Source organism: Phaenicophaeus curvirostris, chromosome Z, assembly GCF_032191515.1.
Source record: "Phaenicophaeus curvirostris isolate KB17595 chromosome Z, BPBGC_Pcur_1.0, whole genome shotgun sequence".
NCBI classification, from domain to species: Eukaryota; Metazoa; Chordata; class Aves; order Cuculiformes; family Cuculidae; genus Phaenicophaeus; species Phaenicophaeus curvirostris.
This window is the reverse complement of record NC_091431.1, coordinates 10273255-10294913: the sequence shown is the minus strand read 5'-3', so window position 1 is coordinate 10294913 and position 21659 is coordinate 10273255.

The following is a 21659-nucleotide window of genomic DNA, read 5'->3' as shown; positions in this document are numbered from 1 at the left end:
TGTCTCATTTTCATCCAAAGTATTTTTTTCATATGCAATATCCAGCTTTTGATTTCAACACATTGTTCAGTGTGGGTTTACATATTGATGTCTGCCTGGTACCACTTTCTACCTGAACTCTCCAAAATGGAGAAAGAATCCTTGCTAGACAGTTTAGATTTTTTTATAAACAGAAGCAGACAGTCCAGCTTTAACATTATGTAATAGAATTCGGTCTTATGGGTCAGCTCATCACAAAAAAATAAGAAAAGAAGATTTTACACACTTTGGTTTCTCATAACAGGTATAAAAACCTTTATGTAACTCAGCCACACCTCATTGCAAAGTTTTACAAACAAACTTTGTGTGAATCCTCTGATGAAGTCCCTGATATACTGATGGAAGTATCTCACTGGGGGAATACTAAATGAAGGTAGTGATAGAGCAAGAAGAACTTAAAGCTTGTGTTTACACTTTTATGGGGGAGGGAGTTCAAAGTACTGAATTCAGAGTCATAACGATTAAAAAGCCAATAATAAGTGGGTGTAACAAAAAGCTAATATGAATATGTATGCATATACATATATGTATGGATTTAAAGTGTCACAGTAGTTAATTAGAGACTTAATGACCTCATTTACTAACTGTAGATCAGCTAATAACCAGTGGCTGGTGGAGAATATTCACAACCAGATCATACGCACTGTATGAAGACACCAGGAATCTCATCAGAATTGTTATCACAAATCTCTGTAAACTTTTGAAAGTCTTTTCTATTCATGCATCAAAAAGAATAGTTTTTATAAAGTAGAAGAAAATAAATTGCTTATATTTTAAAACATTTATAAGAAAAATGCTTACTTGTCATTATCCTTCAACAGCCTGTCTGTTTTTTACTCAGCTGTAAAGATAATGAGAGTCTGGACTCCGCATAACAAGAACTGCTCTTAATGAATGACATTATTTGCATAGTGTGCATTTGATCTTTTATATACTTTTTAAGAATTCTTAACACAGTTTGTGGTATCAAAAAGAGATAGTCATTATATGAGACCTCATAGAGTTCCTTGCTGCTACTAGAATTTGGATCATGTATAAATTGTTTACAGATTTTCCTTGTATTTCTATGTAATTGCTAAACAGTACACAAAACCTTCTTCTCTTCAACATAGCAGAAGCAATTAACTTCCTTACCTTTAATCAAAATGGTTGTCCACGAGGCAGTAAACTCTGCCTTCAAGGACTCAATTTATAACTCTTGCTTTATACTTTCTCTTAGCTAAAATACACATGCCATAAAATTCAGATCTTGACCTGTCTACTTACAATCAATAAAATATTCAACCTCTGCATGACCTAGCTCTGATCCGCTACCAGCCTTAGGCAGCCTCTCTGTTTGTAGCTCCCTTAAGTATGCAAAAGAGCAAAACCAGTTTCTTTCAGTGAATCTGAATGCCTGAAAAAAAAAAAAGCCATGTACCTTCAGTAAGCTCCCTTTATCTTTGGATAGATTTGGTTTAGGACAGCCTTGCTGCATAACAGTATTTGAAGAAAAAAGGTCAAACTACTACAAACTGGCATTAAGAGGTAGGTTTTGGGTGGTTGATTGGGGTAGCAGCAGTGCTACATCAATCATCAGGCCAAACCTGAGGCTAATTTGTAGGCTCAACACATTGTTCGTGCTGACTTAGCATAGGTAAGCTTAATATACTTCATCATATCCCGGGACAGGTAGTCTCAGCTTTCCTCTCCTTCTTCATTTGTCTTCTGAATACTGTAGAGCTTTGTTCCCATCTCCCTTTTTTTTTTTTTTTTTGTAGAGCTGTTATAACCCACTCTTTTTCCACCTTGAATTCAAGATAGGCTGCCTTTCACCTCAATCTGGGTCATTTCAAGGATCTTATACAGCTCTTGAGACCTCCTGCAGAGCAAACAATCACTACAGAACATCAGGAGGAGATTCAGCCCTCTGTTGCTCTTGAAAATGGCTGAAATTTACTGATCAGTCTTTCCTCTCTTGTCTTATTGTGTGCACAGATCTAGAGAGTCCTTTACATTCACGATACTGAAATCACCGAAGCCTTGCTGCTTTAGGCTAGCTGGCTTTTTGTCCGTAGGTAAAGAGGAATGTTTCAATGATTTTTAGATTAACAATATTAGTTAGTTGGGAAGACTTGCGTGATCCAGACTGAACACGGTTTGGGGGGAGATCAAGGGACTTTGACTGGGGAGACATGAAGTGCACAAAATCTAGGGGGAAGAGTGGGCTCCCCTGGGCTGTAAAAATCAGAATTATTAAGTCCCAGGTCTGCCAAATTCAGAGATAAGCTTTAAGCCTAAATTTTTCTTAACACAGATTCTTAACAGAACGCCTGGATTTTGTCTCTCTTTCCTCTCACTGAATGAATATGGATTACTGCTACTGAATAGATCAATCCCCAAATCTACTGTTCTACGATCAAGGCAGTTAAGATGAGCACTGACCTCAAATTCCCACGTTAGATGTGATGACCATAGCTATGCCATGGGGCACTAGATGCTGAGGCTTTTTTCCAAATAGTTTGAGACAGCAAAGTATCTTTAGAAAGAGGAAATCAATGAAGTCATTTGTCCAGCAAGAATGGCTTAACAGTAGCTTTTATGCTAATCAGATAATACTATGTGATTTAACAGTCAGCTCCACAAAAATCATAGAATCTCTTGGATGGAGAAGACCTTCCAGATCATCAGGTCAAGCCATACCTGTTCACTACTAAATCATATCCCCAAGCACCACATCTACCCATCTTTTACATGCCTCCAGGTGTGGCAACTCAACCACCTCCCTGGGCAGCCTTTTCCAGTGCCTGATAAACTTTTCGGTGAAGAAATTTTTCCTAATGTCTGAACCTCCCCTGGCTCAGGTTGAGGCCATTCCCTTTCATCCTATAACCTGGGCAAAGAGACCAACACCCACCTCTCTACAGCCTCCTTTCAAGTAGTTGCAGAAACTGATAAGGTTTCCCCTCAGCCTCCCTTCCTCTAGGCTAAACAACCCCTGTTGCCTCAGCTGCTCCTCATAAGACTTTTTCTCCAGCCCCTTCACCAGCTTCATTGACATTCTCTCTGGAGGCAAAATCCTGCTGATTTCAATAGGAGAAAGACTGGTAGAGTGGGACTTGTTTTAGAGTCCTAACTAGGTAACTGAAATCAGTAAGCAAGTTGCATGGCTTACACCTGTTGTCTTTAGTCAGTGCCCTACAAAGTGTTTGTCGCATCCTATGATAGTTGTTTGAATTTATTTTTCTCTGTAAAAGCTTGATTTCTGTGTTGATTGAAAAGAACTCTGGCTGACTAGATCAAACTAGTTCATAACCCCTGGAAAATTCCAGCATAATAGATCTGGATTGGTCTAGCTCCTAAAGAAAGCAGCAAGTCTTAAAAGTGGCCTTTTACAGGATAAATCTTTATAGGTCACCTTAGCAAAACATCATATCCTATACCAGCTGTAATTCAGCAAATCCAGGCTGGTCCTCCTCTTGGTTATCACTTAGGTGTGATGACAGACCTATGTCACCAGAAAGGGTGACATGGCAGGGAAAGAGGAGTTTTTCAGGTCTTTGTCTCCAAACCACAATCAAAAGAATACATTTCATTTTCTCACTTTTCTTTTTTTCATTTTCTCTTCTACTCTTATTATTCTATTCCCATTGTACAACAGCAGAGATGTTGAACCTTCATTGGGCATTACATTCAAAGAGAAGAACACAAAAATGAAGTGGAACAGTCCTCTACCTTCAGAATAACCACTGACTTGATTCTGCTAACAGAAATGACTGGCTACACAGGGAAAAATTATTATGATTTGCAAGGTGTTCTCAGAAAAATTATTTGCTACGCAGCCCAAAGCTATTGTGAGACATTGTTTCTTGGCCGGGAAAACCCTTCCTCCAGCAGATGGCATTCATAGCTCATTTCTCTCTGATATGCACAGAAATCGCACTGAGGAAGCCCCTGTCAAAGCTCTCTCTTGGTTTGAACAGTGTGCACAACTGCCTGTTTCAGCTATACACTAAAAATGTTAATCCAGGCATCAGTTTCTTATAAAATAATAAAGGAAAAAGAAGGTGATAAACAGCAGCTGTTTTGAACAGTTTGGTCTTTTTGTCTTAAAAGAAAAGTGTTGTGCTGCTGTGACTCTTATTTTCTCTCTATTATGATGCCTGCCAAGAGGGTTTTCAGAAAAATAAAAACAGGTCATGACACTGACATGCATATGTGCACATGTGCTATTATAAAACAAAGCTACTCTGCTTTTTATTTTGTCTTTCTCTAAGCTGAAGATCCCTTGCTGAATCTTACTTTATGTGACACATGAAGTTTCAGGAAAAGTCCTTGCCTTTGAAAAGATGGGGTAGTAATCACAAGAACTAGTAATAAGAATAATAACAACAATAACAACAACTAAAATATTGTCAGAGATTATGATACACTTACTCTTTTTACCCTGATCGACAATGACAAAGTCCCTTCCAAGCTTCCACCAAGGCCTACTCTTTGGTATTTCTTTCACTAGGCTCCACATTGGTATGATTGCACATAGTAACTAAGGTTTTACAATAGACCAAATGGACATTACTACTTCTATGGAACTTTGTTTTTCTTTTCCAAGGACTCTGGAAATTGAAAACAAAGGACTAAATCAGTGCCTAAAATAAGTGGCATATATGGAACTGTGTATGAAATCACCATCCTAAAATATTTTGTACCATTTGGTCTTACTACCCTCTAATAAATATTAATTCAACATCATTTTATGAGGATAAATACTTATCATAGACATAATTCATGCACAGACAGAGGCAAAAACACAAAACGCTATAAGATTCAAATTAAAAACACCAGAAAGGATAATTTAGCCAGAACGGCTGCTACACAAAGGGAATATGGAATGAGGGAAAAATCATCCTGAGCTTTAATCCATCTACAATTTGTTGCACCTTATTTAAAGATTTGCATATGTGCAAAGTATGTTGTTAATTATGAATGTTCTTACCTGTCTAAAAGTGTTCCAGTGGTTTTGTATACTGGGCAAAAATGTTCGCAGGTATGCTTCCATAAAGGGGTAAAGCAGCTAGGGAAAGATGTGCAGTGGTATTGCGTGCATGGCACTTTGGTAAAAGTAATAGCCAATTAAGTAGACTACTTATGTAGTACAGGGACTTGCCATTGCCCAACACATATACTGGCCATTTTTGTGGTGTCTGTGAATTGAGTTGGCTTTAATTAAGTTTTTGATGCAGATATCAGGATTGCAGAGAACGGCAAAACAACTGGCAGTCACCAGAAGTCTCCTGGCAGAAGCCTCCGAGAAAGTAGAAGACTTGGGGAGTTAGAAACTTGACAACTAGTCTTATGCTTGAAGGAGCTGCTTGTGGTTCCTTCGTGTATTGTGCCTTCTTCAGCTGACTGGGGAAAACTGATTTTATATTTCTTTGCTTAAGTTCCTGACTTACAGCTTGCCCATATCAATGCTTCTTTGCTTCAAAAGGATTTGATGACTTTTTTTCAGGTCCAAGCCACTGTAATACCCATTGTGAGTACCTCATTGTGTTTAGATGAGAGATCTTTCCCAGCTCAGGAGGCAATTAAACATCTGGTTATTATACTTAAAAAAGGAAGTGAAGACCTTGGTTTCCAAGGCCTTTCCAAAGTATTAGTTTCATAGAATTGCAGAATCATAGAATCATTGAATAGTTTGTGTTGAAGGAGACTTTAAAGGTCACCTAGTTCCAACTACCCCTGCCATGGGCATAAATACCTTCCAGTAGACCAGGCAGTTCAAAGCCCCATCCAAACTGGTATTGAACACTTCCAGGGATGAGGCATCCACAACTTCCCTGAACAACCTGTTCCAGTATCTTACCGCTCTCATTGTAAAGAATTTTTGCCTAATGTCTAATCTAAATCTTCCCCCTTCCAATTTAAAGCCATTCCCTGTAGTCCTATCACTACATACCCTTGTAAAACATCCCTCTCCAGCTTTCTTGTAGGCCCCTTTCAGGTACTGGAAGGCTGCTATAACGTCTTCCCAGAGTCTTGCCTTCTCCAGACTGAACTATCCCAACTGTTTCAGCCTGTCCTCACTAGCAGAGGTGATCCATTCCTTTAACCATCTTCATAGCTCTCCTCCCATTCCAATATTTCTATATTCTTCTTATGTTGGGGAATCCAGAAGTGGACACAGTGCTCCCGGTGGTGTCTCATAAGAATGAGACACTTCCCTTGACTAGCTGGCCACACTTCCTTTGTTGCTGCACAGAATACAGTCAGCCTTCTCGGCTGTAAGTGCAAATTGCCAGCTCATGTTAAACTTCTCATCAATGAGAACCCCTAGGCCCTTCTCTGCAGGGCTGCTCTCAAACCCCGAACAGGTGCCTATGTTCTTGATTAGATGGAATCAGGTTATTTTACATAAGTTTTTATTTACCACTTCTCCTTGAGAGTTAGTAAGATTAGAGGACAACATGAAATGTCTGGAGACTGGAGGGGAATATTCTGTGATTTAGTCCTGGCCCAGAAGTTATCAACAGTTTTCAGCCAAATAATTCACTAGTATTTTTTTACCATTTTGTGTCTTACAAAAAAGTGTTGTTGTAGCTGCTTATTAGTAAAATTACACACACAGTAGTTCTCTACATGTGGCAGTCTGTGCTCTGCTTTAAGGTTTGCCTTAATCCTAACAGCCCCTGACAGAAGTTGTCAGAGGTCAGATTTTTTGCTGAATCTTCAGAGTTTGCCTTTATCTTTAATTTACACAATTTTTTTTAAATGAGAGGAAAGAATATTTTCAGATCTACAGTTTGGGTGTAAAGCACAAAATAATACTTCTTTAGTTCCTGCAATGTTAGTGCCTAAGTGTTTTTATTTTCCTTTTTTTCCCTGGTAATGAAGAAGGTGAGTACATATTAACAAACTTCCAACTTAGTTGACAGTCTGAGAATGACTGTCAACACAAATTGAATGTAAACTGGACTATCAAAATCAAATGAGCTTAGGAAACCTAGGAGCAACATCTCGTTTGTATCCTTCCCATCACTGTTTCTGAGCTGCCCAAGAATACTTTTTGCAGCTGCTTTAGCATGTGCTCTGTCCAGGATGGAACTAAAGACATTCCAAGCCTGGTGAAAGACTTTCAGAAAAATATCAGAAAGAGGCTTCGCCTCACATGCCTTTGTTATGTTGTAGAAATATTTAAATTTCCTGCACTTATTTTCTATTTGTTGTGTATAAGGAAAATATTTGATATTATAAGCGAAATGTTTAGCTTCAGAATTTTTCTATCTTTATAATACTTAATATTCCAAAAAGGACATTTCAGGAAGGGTGTCAAATACCATTTGGAGGTCATTATCCTTGAGGAAGTGAAGAGACATCTGTCTTCTGCAGTTCTGCTGTACTCTTTAGGGTGAATAACGTGATCTCTATATACTCTAGTCTTTTCCTCTCTCAGCTTTGCATCTACCATTTCCTCTGTTCCACACAGTTTTGTTTTACAAAAGACTTTTTCCTTACAAGGTAGATCCACCTTTGCAGATGCTGCAGTAATTGCAAAGCCCTTGTTACATTATTGTGATAATGATTTGAAGCTGATACCAGCTGGGAGGGATTTTTTTCTTCCCTTACTCCACTGAATAATTCTTTCAGGATGAGTAAAGTGGTACAAAGCCAGCTTTTTGCTGTGTTTGCTGTTAATGTATTACTTTCTGTATTTTCTCTTTTCAGCAGTTCATTTGCAGTCTGTACTTCTGATTTCTTTCCTGGATTTATGTTATTGTTAAATTAATTAGAGTGGCTGTATCTTACTTCCTCAGAACGTGGTGCTGAATAAAGAGGACTTTTCCAAAATGATCTGCCTTATCTGCTTTTTTGGCAGGGTAAGTTTTGAGGCTTTTTGGTTTCACTGTTTTATAAGCATTTTTTTCCTTCACTGCTTTTGATTGATCCATTTCTTCTTTTGTAATTTCCACCTGCAGATTCACTGTTCCCGCAGTCTTGTGCTTTCCTATCATAGCAGTGTTAGCTTCAATTTCTATTTCCAGTGTAACTCCATTTATCTCTTCTTCCATTGACTCCTTGAATTTGCTGCTTGCTGGTACTTGTCTTCTGTTTTGTCTGATACTTGCCTGGCCTCAGCATGGGGATTCATCCCGTCACCCCATTTTCTTCCCAGTAAGGTCTCTTGGTTTATCTATCTGCTCTGCCTCTGCTGGCATCCAGCCGTGACTGCAGTGGTCTGAGTCACACTGGCTCTGAACACTTCACTACAGTTTTCTTTGATTCCACTCTTCATTTTACTTTTCCCTGCTCTGATTGTGTCTTGAATCTCTTCTTCTATTCAAAGCAGAAATCCTCAGGTAATCTTCTGTGTACTGTGAATGTTGTGTTATATCTTTTTCGTGTTCTTAACTACTTATTTGCATTTGCATTTTTACTTCATTTTAGCTGCTCATTGGTTCCTGGCATTTTGCACAGACAAGATTGGGGAAATAGTGCAACTGTGGTGCACATGACCACACATTCTAGTATGTGTTAAATTCTGTGATACTTTTTTTTTTTTAGCGACAGCAAAGAGTATTTTCAGCTCTACAGTTTGGGTATAAACCACAAAATAATAGTTTGTTAATTTCTGCAATTCACAATTCCTATCTATTTCCAATTGTTATATCTTTCAGAGCCATACTTACTGTGTGTTAACACAAGACTTACTTGTCTCAAGAAATTGCCTTTTGGGGACCTGCCACTCCCAATCCATAGGTGACCTTAAAGCTTTTCTTTGTCCACATTTTAGACATAAACCAGCATAGTGTGTGTAATGCTTAGGAGTCTTATTTCACATCTTGCATTTATCTCACAAATTCATGGCTTTATATCCGATGAGTGATTTTTTCCATATCCCGTCATAATGAGAGCTGCCCCAGTGTGTGCTACTTGTCTCTGTGGGACAGGGTTAATACAGCGTTTTCACTCTTGTATCTAACCCTAGCCTACTAGCTTGGATTTCAATTTCCCTCAGAAGGACTCTGATTTTGGAGAGATTTTCACAATCAGAAGCTATCAGGGTAGACAGCACAAATATTTTCGGGGTTCTGATTTTGAAACTGGCCTCTGCAAAGAGTGATTAAGGACTATTTACTTCTTTTTGCAGGAAAAGTCTGTGGCACAGGGTGTGAGTCTAGGAGGGATGGTAAGCCTTGTGCCCACCTGCTCACTGTCTATAACATTGGCACAGTTGCTGCAGAGGTGCGGTCTGGGTAGGCCAGCCTGCCTGCTCTTCTGGTGTTCCTATCCCTTTGGCTTCCATATACCATATGAATATCATATTTTACCCTCTCTTTCATCAAAATTTTAATAAGCAATGACATTTCTCCATTAATAATAACGGCATGCATGCATTTCCCGTTTACATCTTCAAAGGACTAGAAAACTACTCGGAGTTAAATCACATATGTGTTTTTATGAGCATTTTTCCAGTGGAAAGTCCGAGCTGGGAGAACTCTAGAAGTAAAGTTGGTATTTCATTGTGGAGCTATAAGCATGTGAAACAAGATTTGAAATGAAAATGGTTTTGTGATGGTAACTCAAAAAGCTTGTTGCAAACACAATAATCTCGTAAATAGCTTGTCTAGGGATTTAAAGACATTTAGAATGGTGTATTACCTTTTTTGTTCTTTTTTGTTTCGACCTTTTGTTAAATCTTCTGTAGTCTGATTCATACCATACTAAAAAATCCTCTAATGGATGTTGAATAACCTTGTTTTTCCTGTCATGTAATCCTTAGCCTTTTTCTAAACAAACACTAGTTCAACCAGTTGTAGTCAGTGATGTACAAATAGATTTCCCTCTATATAAATATAATTTTGTTGTGAACTATGCCATTATATTAATTTGAATTTTTATTCACTCTAATCTTTTTTTTTGGAAATGCTTAGAATCTGATTATATAATAGGAATAATAATAAGAAGAATAATTATATTCTCTAGGATAGATGAATCATCTAAGAATTATGCATTAGGCATGGCATTTATCGTATTTGAGGTTTAGAATGGAAAATGGAGACTTACAATTATTAGTTAAATTATTTATGTGTTTATAAATAAATCAATCAATAAAATATCTACTTTTGAAGCACCACAGGATAAAAGAATTTCAGAAGAAAAATGGATCCGTCATAGCCATTTGAATGCTAATAACCAGCTTCAGCTTGCACAGCTGTGCTGAATGGCCAGCTGTTTTACTGTGTCTGAACTATGGTAACTCACCGAGCAATTGAACAACATAATGAACTTCTGCAATTTTTAATTGCTAGCTAACTTTTGTGTGCACAACCATTTCAATTAGCATCATATATGGGGATAAGGAATCATAAGACATGTATTTAAGCAGCAGCTCCCCCACAAATCCACCTAAATTAAACCTTCTCTCCTGGGAAAATGTAAATCTCCTGTGGGTATTTTTGTGGTAAATGACTGCTGGGAATGCCTTTCTGTAAATGCCTGCTTGAAAATTAATTGAAAAAGATTCTAGATAGAAGGAATTGAGAATAATATGGGAGAGTGACCTACAAGCAGAATTTTGTTTGCCAAGAATTTTGATACAGACTGAAGCCTAAGCCTTGAGAGGATAGTTCTCATCCTCTAGTCTTCTGTATGGACTACCGGTGAATCATTCACAGACGCTAGTAGGCACCATTTTTTAATTTGTGTTAAGCCTTTCTGAAAGTGGGTAGGCAACAACCCCACACTAGTGTTGCATTCTTCCCTTGGTGGCTAAGCAGAAAGTAACAAAAAATAACAGCTCCTTAGAAATTTATGAACCTGTGAGTGAGGGAGACCACTGAATCAGTATTAAAGGAGTCAGCTGTTCTTCCTAGTTTTCAAATGCAAAAAGTAAATTTAAGTCCTCAGATTCCCCTCATGACAAAGCAAGTCAATATCAAGTTTATTCCCCCTTTTCTAGAGTCTAACACCACTCCTTTACTGCTAGTCTTTTGTTTACATTATTCTGTTTTGTTTCTCTTCATCTTCCCTTGCTTGCACCTACATTTCTTTTCCGTCCTCTCAGAAATGCACGCTGATACATTATTTCTTCTGTAGACGGTACATTCTTTTAAAGGCAATAAAAAACCAAAGAAACGTGAGTCTGTTAATTTAAAAAACCCCAAATTTAAAAAAGTTGTCTGCTCAATTTCCTCTTTACCCCAAATCATCTTAAATTTTCCTTGTTCTTTTTCTTCCTTCATTTTTTCAATTGGTTTTGTTTTTTTTTTTTTCCTTAGCTTCCTTTTAGTTACCTTGAGCAGATAGCCGGTAATGTACAATGAAATTTATGCTGCTAAGGAGAAACGCAGCTGAACCATTCCTAAAGGGTTACTGGCACAGTTTTCTGTCTGCTGCCACCACGCCTAATGCTTCAGAGTCTGTGATGCTGCTTTTCTTCCCTAATGTGCGTGTAGTCCGTGTTCCCCTTAGTATTCACCAGCAGTCAGACACCACGCATCTAAAGATGACTGCCTTTTGCATAGTGAAGTGTAAATTTTGTAATCATTGGACCCTACATGTATCCTTATTAAATAATGTCCTATAATGTAGATATGAATGATAATTAGAAAATAAAACCAGCCAGGGATTATGAGATTCTATATTAAATCATAATACAGTGCTTCCTGAACTCTTCTTGTTGCCAGCAGATTTAGCTGTAGATTTACACAGAAATACCCCAACATTTCTGCTTGATAAATCTTGCTGATGGGGAAACCACAAGAGCTAAATTTAGGGCCCAACAAATTTATCTAAACAGATAGATATCAGTGAAAGCACTTGCTGATGGGTATTGTGTTCCCATTGACACAAAAAAGGCAGCAGTCAAACAGAAGATTTTTCATTCAAAATTCAGTGTTTGGGCCAGAAGCAAGACTTCCCTGCACTGTTTTAAGGGAATATGTTAATCACGAAACCCCTTACAATGACAACAGTAAATCAGGGTTTGGTGAAGTAAGTTTGTGTAAATTAATGGTGTCTAAACAGGGGAAATTCCTCTGTTCTGTGTACATTAAAAAAAAAATAATCCAAATTCTGGAACTTGGCCTCTGTATCTGAAGAGAATTAACAGGTAAAACATTCTGAAAAGAAACTTTAGTAAGCAGGTGCAAATTAGGTAAGAGCCTCAAGGAAGACACAGCTGTGCTTCCCCCTGCTGCTAGATTATTTTGTGTTAACCTTCCTGCTTCTCTTTCTCTCACTCTTGAATGCAATAAAAAAACAAGTTAGTTTTTGGTATCACAGGGAGTCACACACACAAATGTTTTTTATCACCATTTATTTTTTTAAGCTTCTACAAAATTTATCTCAAAACATATATACAAGAAAAGCAATGAAACTTTCAGAGAAGCAGGCAAAGATTAAGTTATTAGGTTTTCATTGCTTCCCTAAATGGTTTATGCAGAAGTTAAGAGCACCTGTTTGTTGTTCAGCAACTTTGAAAATACATCAGTTAATTAGATACTTCTACACATGCTTACAGAACTAAATTTAGGCAGCCATTTATTAAAGATGTTTGTTCATACTCTCTCCAGTTGAGCTTTCTGCATTTGTGGACGATGAACTACTAATGTAGGATAGTCTTTATTGTGGGCGTTTTTCAACCTCCTGTTCAGTCAGAAAAAGTTTTACATAGAATAATAGAATGGTTCGGGTTGGAAAGGACCTTAAAGAACACCTAGTTCCAACTCCCTGCTATGGGCAGGAACACCTCCCACTAGATCAGGCTGCCCAAGGCCCCATCAGCATTGGCCTTGCACACCCACAGGGATGGGGCAGCCACAGCTTCCCTGGGCAACCCGTGCCAGGGCCTCACCACCCTCATAGTGAAGAAATTCCTCCTTACGTCTAGTCTAAATCTGCCCGTCTCCAGTTTATAGCCATTGCCCCTAGTCCTATCACTACATGCTCTTGTAAAAAGTCCCTCACCAGCTTTCCTGTACCCTGCTTCAGGTACTGGAAGGTTGCTATAAGGTCTCCTTGGAGCCTTCTCTTCTCCAGGCTTAATAACCACAATTCTCTCAGCCTGTCCTCATATGGGAGGTGCTCCATCACTCCGATCATCCTTGTAGCTCTCCTCTGGATCTGTTCCAACAGCTGCTTACTGAAGACTAACAGAACTGTTCAGGATAAAAACTAAGCAGTTTCTTTTGTGAAGGAATATTACTTTTCCTTTTTTAATTGTGATAAGATTTAAATATTCCTGCTTAGATCTTCAGTAGAACCTTGGAAATGCAATGGTGGATGAAATTAAATGAACTATAAGAAGGAGGAAAGAGTGGTTTCCAACAGTTTTGTAGTTCTTATATACTGGGGTAACTCCGTAAGTCCATAACAGAGTTGTTCGAGTTTGTTAGTCTCTCTCTACATATGACTGGAGCTAAATATTTCACAGGAAGTTTATGAAATTATACTGTGTAGGCGGTCTAGGATTCACTGCCCACTTTAAAAATTCCTTGCTAATCTCCATTTAATGGTAGACCTCTGTAATGATACATGTTTCTTCTGAACTTTCTTTAGACTAATGCAAGCAAGGGTCAGACACTTACTAAGGGTAATTTCCCATGCTGTCTTCAAAATTAGTTTTCAGTTTGAAGGTACTTCTGTCTATCTTCAAATGTATGGATGAGGGAAGTCTTATCTAGAGGAAGAAATTCAGGGTTTTTTTCACCTGAGTGCTCAGAGTTGCTACACAAATTTGTAGTGGCTACAAGGCTGGCAGATTAAGTCAAAAGAGTTGTGTAACAAGGGGAAGAGACACATTCATGCAGTGGCTGTGTTTCAAAAGTGCTACTGTACTGTATTAAAGTAATGCAAAACTATCATAGCAGGAAACAGAACTTTTTAACAATCAATGCCTTAATTGAGGTACAAAGCTAAAATACCAATAAATGGCAATACTTTTTTCGCGGTGACCCTAGATGTTGCTGCTTATCCCCAACAGAATTTTCTAAAGAATATATTATATATTAAGCTCCACAGAATTTTCTTTCATCTTTATCTCTTTTTACAATGACATCCAAGTCTCTCTCTCTTATCTGCTATGGCTTTTTCTGCCTCTTCCCCCCACCTTCTCTTAACAAAGGGACCTAGCTTGTGGTTTAAACTATACATGAACTTAAAACATTTTTTCATGTGCTTCCACTTGCATGAATCAGACTGTATTTAAGACTTTTCTTTTAACCATTACTTCTTACACACTGAAAATCTATGCTTAGTTTCAAGCTACCTATCCCTCCTACCAGTAAAGGGCACAGCACTTATACCTGCTCTTAAAGCATTGACAAGTTTTGAAATTGTCTCAGTTTTGTGCTTTTTGCAGCTGGCTATTGGTATCTGTCAAAATTAATGTTCAGTATTCAACACTCATAGACTAAAAATTTTGTGAGTTTTGACTGCAATACTCCGGTGAGCAACTTTATCTTTGGAATATGGCACTGGCAGGAGAGGATTGTGGCACTGGAAATTCTGGTGCCTCTGTTAATATTTTTTCTATTCATGCTTACAATGTTTACAGTGTGATGTAGGTATAAAGTGTTAAGATCTTTCAGTGAGTGTGAAACTCATATTGCTGGGAGAAATTACTTCTCTTTCTTACAAAGAATTGGGAAATCAGAATTGCTACCACCTAGAGTGGATTTAACTTTGCCACTCATTCACAGGGTGCAAAATAAGGCTGTGGGATGAAGCAATAGCGGAAGACTTTTTAAAAATTAAGCCATTACACAGCCAATACTTATTCTGGCAATACAGAACCAGGCAGTTTTACAGATGCTCATGCTGCTTTTCTCCCTGCATGACAGTCTGTGAAGTGGCCCAGGGGGCATTATTTAATATTCAAAAGGCACAATCCCTTTTCCACCAGGTGTTATTCATGCTCTGAAGTCATGTGTTGATCTTTCAGCAAATCCAGCTTTAGAATGCCAAAACCACACGAAACATAGAATACAAAAGGCTGATACAGCACAAGCTGGTATAGCATAAACTGATACAGATTTATTTCCCCTCTTTCTCTTTGCTTCAACCTTCTTATCCCCTCTGAAGCAAAGAACAAAGCCCCAGCACCCAAAGAAAACCAACAAGAGCAACAAAAAACTAGTTTGCTTTATTCCTGCAGGCTTTCTGCCAGATCGGCTCTCATCCGTCCTCCTGTATCCAGCAGAAACTCCATACTACATCCTCTAGCTAATTTGTCAGTAAAGAAGTTTTATATTCATGGCTGATGTGGATTAAATTTGTATTGCTGGAAAACCCACGGTTATGCTGATCCAATATTAATGACTGTGAAACCACAGTCTTTAGTAGACATATGTGCTCTCTCTTCTTTACATTTCAATTCCAACTGTGAAATTTCATTACAGTTGTGTAAACCTTCCCATAGTATGACTGCTGACAGGAAGATGACCTCAGGATGACTGCAGTGTAAATTTGGAATGCAGTGATGCAGAGTAAATTTGGAGTAACCATGCTTGTGTCAGTAGAGGCATGCATAGAATAAACTGGTCATACTCTGCTAAGCCTGAACAGCCCATGGTTCTGTATGTAGAAAAGGTGGGTTAAAATCCCTCTAGTTGTATCTTACTGTTGGGAAATGGATTATTAAATCTCTCTTACTTTGGAGAGGTAAGGTTGAACCCCAAAGTAGGAAATTCTGGGATCGTATTATGAATTTTGTGTTTCAAAGTCAACCTAAGAATGTTAACCTTGGCGTTTCATGCACAATTCTCTACCAAAAGAGACAATTAATGAAATATACCTGTTGAAAGCTGGGTTTCAGGACAAGGCATGCCTTATCGCTGAGTGTAGTCATGTGATCTTTCATCATCAGGGTCAAATTAAACATTTCCTGTCTGCTCTAAATTTTTGGCCACTGGTCTTCATCTTGCTCCTTTCATTTTATCACCAGCAACTTATCTGAACATATCATAACTGGGTGCAAAATGACTGACAATATGATACTGTGGTGATGGTTTTGCCAAGCCAGGAAAAAATAGCCAGGAGGTGAGACAACCTCTATTGCTGCCAGCCTCCATCTCACTCCAACCAGCTCATGTTTCCTAATAGCCTTGTCAGTGTAGAACAGCAACAATCGCAAAAGACCTTATAACAGACTCAAAAGGACAGTAAAAGGACAGTGAAAGCAAGTAACCCAGAACACCTGTATCAATTAAAAGAAAAAGACCAAAAAACCAAATAAACAAGTGACAAGTACGAACAGCAAATGTGCAAGTGGTGGCAGAAACCATGAAAACACACGTAATCATGGTCAATATTTACTTAACTCATCTTTTTTAAAGATGCACCTGTACAAGATCCCTGATGTAGACCTGATGGCTGACCTGCTGGAGCCTGCAGGTTCCTCTGTGAGCCTACTTCCTAATGCATACCGATGATCAACAAAATTTGACGGTTAAGTCATGGATGCCCCATCCCTGCAGTTGTTCAAGACCAGGCTGAATGAGGCTTTGAACAATCTGATCAAGTGGAAGGTGTCCCTGCCCATGGTAAGGAGGCTGGAACCGGATGATCTTTAATGTCCTTTTCATCCCAAACCATTCTATGATTCTATGATTAACATTTCCTACCAAGTCAGTCAGCTGAAATGCCCAGTGAAAGGACTGATGGGCGCCAAAATTGGTGGAAAAGAGTAGATAGACTGTTCAGCCAAGAATAGGTAGGGAGAGGAAGTGAAATCTTCCTGGCAGCAGTAAGCATGGTGAAACTCTGCCAAAAGGATATGAAGTGCAAGAGCTGCATGGATTAAGAAAATCTGGAAGAATATTAAGACCACCTCAGGAGAATGTAATTCACTCATTTAACTTAGAATAAAATGACAGCAAGAGATGGTTAAAAAAGGTCCCTAAACAAATAAAAATTTTCAACCAGAAGTTACCACTAGCACCACCTGTGAATCAGAAACATTTTGTGGAAAACAGTGGGCAGAACTCCAGCTTAACACTCTATTGAAGTTTTGAGAGAGCAATCTCAACAGAGACTATTTAATAGCTATTTCTCTCAAATCCTGCCCCTCCTTCCTAATCCATCATTAGACATCCGAGGCTAGAAATTTGTGGGAGTATGCTGCAAACTGTATTCTGAAAAATATGTTTCCCAAAACACCTCCTTTTTGGACATAATCTCTTGTGGAATCACCTCCTGAGACAACACTCAAATAATCTAAGTGGTATTTCCCAGTACTTAATAATTTCTGAAAGGTGTTTTTCTCACCACCAGTAATTAAACAGAAAATTCCCTTCATGACCTTCACTGTGAAGATCTAAGTGTGTCAGTGTTACTCTGATGACGATTTTTATCACTGTTGTTCATACAACTTTCTTTGAATTTAGAAGGTCAGCCAGGGAGAAGTTTTACTACAGTAACAGGAGACCATGAATGACTACACTGCATTTTGTAAAGGGTTTTTAGGGTTTGGACACATTTTCAGTCCTACTGCAGAATGCCATGAAAGCAACAGATTGTCAACTATTCAAATACTGGATGGTCTCCAGGCATGGATTAAGAGAGGGATTTAGATTACAGATGAAATATGTTTAGGCGAATCATGGAATACATTAAGTAGGAAAAAGGATTATCAGTGGTGAACAGGACTCCTGAAGGTTGTCTAGAAGCAGGTTTGGGTACAGTACAGTGCTCAGGGCTGTATCCATTTGAATTCCAAATACCTCTAGAACTTGAGATTTCCCCAACTTTATGGACAAGTTGCTCCAGAGCTGCATATAAGAGTTGCTAACTCTTATGTTAAAAGTACTTTCTTTGTCTGGGCTATTTATTCCAGTGTTTGACAACCCTCACAGTAAAAATTATCTTTCTTTACATATAGTTTAACTGTTCATAGTAGCACAAAAGAATGCTGTGTTCTCGTAATTGCCATGCTTTACCAAGCAAAAAGAAAACTGTCCTACTAGGTCATCTCAGTCCTAGAACTAGAGAACAGTTACATAGAATCTGGGTATTATATAAAAGGAATCAGGTCTGGTTTTGTATTTGCACTGTTGCAGAGAGAATATAGAAGTTTCTTTTTCCAAGGCTCTCAACTCTGCAACAGGGACTGGGTCACTGGTGAAGGGAGAGACTTCCCTCGAGAATCGACCCTGCACAGTCTCCACAGACCAACATTTTTGTGGCAATATGTCATCCAAAACTTATTTCAAAAAGCTCACTAATAGGCTAGGCAAACCTTATTAGTTGCTTTATCCTCTCTTTTTTTATATTGTTCTGTCCATTATTTATTTACAGATCTATGTTCCTGAGGACTTATCTTTGATCTTTTGTATGAAAAGTCTGTCTCTGAGTTTTGGGTTTAAGAAAGAGCTGTACATTCAAAACAACCTTAAATTCCATGCTTTAGTTTGCCTAAAGTTCCCAGCTTTCTGTTCAGGGCTTAAGATATCTGAGGATAAGTACAAGCTAAGTTGATCTCAAAATCATCTTAATGTTAAAGACATATGTACTTTTTCAAACTCTATTTAAAGGTCTATCAACGTCTTGTGGAAAAAAACATCCCATTGAATCCAACAGGACTTCTGACTCTCACTAGAGAGAATCCTGCCTGTATTCTGACATCAGTGCTCACTCCAAAATCTGTGGTAATCTTAAAACCTTAAAAGAAAATTTCAGATTTGAAAATCTCATTTATAATCCTGAATGTAGATGACACGTAAAGCATCTATTTTCTTTGTATTTTGAATGTTGTTCTGGTACGTATTCCTTTGCATTCCATTGTTCCTTTGGGTATTGTACTTAATTAAAAGGAGCTGTTGCATAGACAGAAATAAATGTGAATAGGCCTAGTATACGTACATTTTTGTCTTGAACAGAAGGAGCAATGCTCTACTTACATTGTGTCATTGACATAAAAAGATTTAGCTGATGCGTAGTCTTCTATGTTCAAGGTATGTAAAGAAGGTATTATTACACAGTAACTATAAGGTGACACAGCAGTGGATTATCATTTCTGCATACGAGAGCAGTAGCTGCCATATTATGTAGATTTTAAGATGAGTTTAATTAGACCTCTGTAGAGAAGTGTTTAATTTTTACCTCAACTCAATGTAGCAACACAGAAAAAAAACACAACTAAAAGATCCAACAAAACCCTCTACCCTGAAATTCTCTAAATAATTCAACTTTGAATTTGTGTGAGAATATCGGAGCAAATGATTTACAAAACAGCCATGAGGTATCTGTCTAACAACTGATGCAAATGTTACAAGGGAATAAAAATGTAGACATATTCCTGATTTTGAAGTAACCAGAGTTAAAGGACAGCACCACGTGTGCCTTAATCATCGTATTCTTATGATATATCCAAGCATTAGATCAGAGAATCATAGAATAACCAGATGTGGAATGCAAGCAAAGAAAAAGTCCAGCATTCTTGCACAAACAGATGGTTTCTGTAAAGTCAAACTATTCAGGAATATAGAAGACCCAGAACCAGGTTAATTTCAGCAAGAAACTACATGCTGCAAAGGTTGGATTTGTACCCAAGATTCTTATTTTTTTCAACACTGCAAGAAAGTATTGGCACCATTTGTTCCAATGGAAACAAAAGCTGAATTCAGACAAAGAATCTGAAACTGAAGGTTCATAATTCAGAAAAGCATGTTGTTTTTGGGCCTGCTTATGTGACTTTGGACGTCCTCAAAGTAGCATATACTATTCATAAAACACGCCCTTCGGCCCACTATTTCTGTTTTTGGTTTTGTGTTTGTCTCACCTCCTGAAATCAAAGCAATAAAATAATAAACAAGTAAACTCACTTCTGTGAAGAGACTTTCTTAAACTGTTATGTCAAAATCACACACCAGAGCCAATAAAATGTGCATATGACTATAACTAGAAGGCAATGGATATATTGGAAAACTAGAACAAGGTGAAAGTTTTCTTCGGCTTCTTATGTTGCTAGGTATAAATATTAAAAAAATAATTTAGCCTGAAGTTATTTTTGGAGATTATGGAATGGAAAAAAAAAAAGCAAAACTCTAGCAAATGTTTTGTTTCTGGAGACTGTACCTGTGTTTTGCTGCCTGGCATAGTTGTTCATCTAAAGATTATCCTGCCATTTCCAGTTGTTCATGTTTTAGCAAATAGCTTTGTAGAATTTGTTAGTTTATCAGGTTATGCTATGGGTGATTTTAAAAAACAAGTAAAATAGACCTCTCCTATTTTAAATGACAGTGACCATATTTATTTTTGTATTATGATGTAAAATTTTACAGGTGTTCTTGCTCCAGCTGCAAGAAAAATTGGAGAAGTCAGATCTCAGTATATCATGACCCCATTGTATCTTTCCATCTAATCTTTCCATATGTGTGCAGAATTGGACTCTGGCTGTTTTCTGAGTTAGATGAGCACTGTCCAACAGCACTTGTGTGCTGCTGGTGCTTTATCTAACAGCAAGGTCGTATCTGAAATACAGAAGCAATTTGACTTAAGGTTAATCTGTACAGGACCAGACTGCATGCAGGTATAAGCAGATACATATCCAGAAGGAGACAACACAAAAACTACATCTGGACTTCTGAAAACAGTGTTATGTTTTCCTACTCACGCCCTTTTAATCTAGCTGTTGAAGAGATGAGATACCTCTGAAATGAGCTTGGTTTGGGGGAAATTTTGAGCTGTCTTTTACACAAAGTATAAATGTTCTAGAAGTTCTCGCTATGGGCATTTCTATGTGAGAGGCCCCCACTATGTCCCTTGTTTACTTATATTTAACAAAGACATTGAGAGAAATTATGGGCAGGGGTGTAAAGGCATCTATAACTATGAGCACATGCTTCTTGCGGCAAGAATTGTGACAAAATTCTGCATGAAATACAGCTCCATTGATGGTGGTAGTAAAGTTCCCTTTTTATTTTCTTTCTCTGTTTCAGTGAAACTGGGCTTCTGATCTGATCTGCTGTGGCATCTAAAGTCAGAACTTTGCTAAGAAATAAGCCTATGGCATGACTTTCCTGTGCCCTGTTCTTAAGGTACAAGTAGACACATACATCCATTCTACATGTGGGCTCTCTGGAATCATGAATGTGGTCACAGAATCCTCTGTAAGAAAAGGCCCCTGGATTTGCTTCTGGTGTTGAACCAACATTGAATACCAGTCACTTCTGACTAGATAGTGTCACCCCTCTTTTGCAAAGCTCTGTTTTTCTTCCCCATATGACATACAGGATGATAAGGATAATATACACTGTTTTAACATGTCTCTCAAGCTTAGAGACAAGGCATTTGCTGTTTTTCTGATGTTTGTAAAGGGAAATTGTAGCAATATACTGAAGTCTGTGGGCCACTGTTGATGTGTTCCAATTGATAAACTGGCACACATAACTATTTTTAGACTGTGATTTGGTCATGCAGACTTCAGTGCTCTTGGTACAGGATGAAAAAATGTTATGCAGACTACAAAAAAATTTACTACTGTCACATTGTTACCTTTGGATAATAATTAAAATGCGGCTTTGTCCTAGTGTTTCTTATAAAGAATTTCTGCAGCTGCTATTATGAATGTGAAGCCTAAAAAATTGTACAGATCAATAGAAATGTGGTCACAGTATCACCCCCATCTTCTTTGCTTCTGA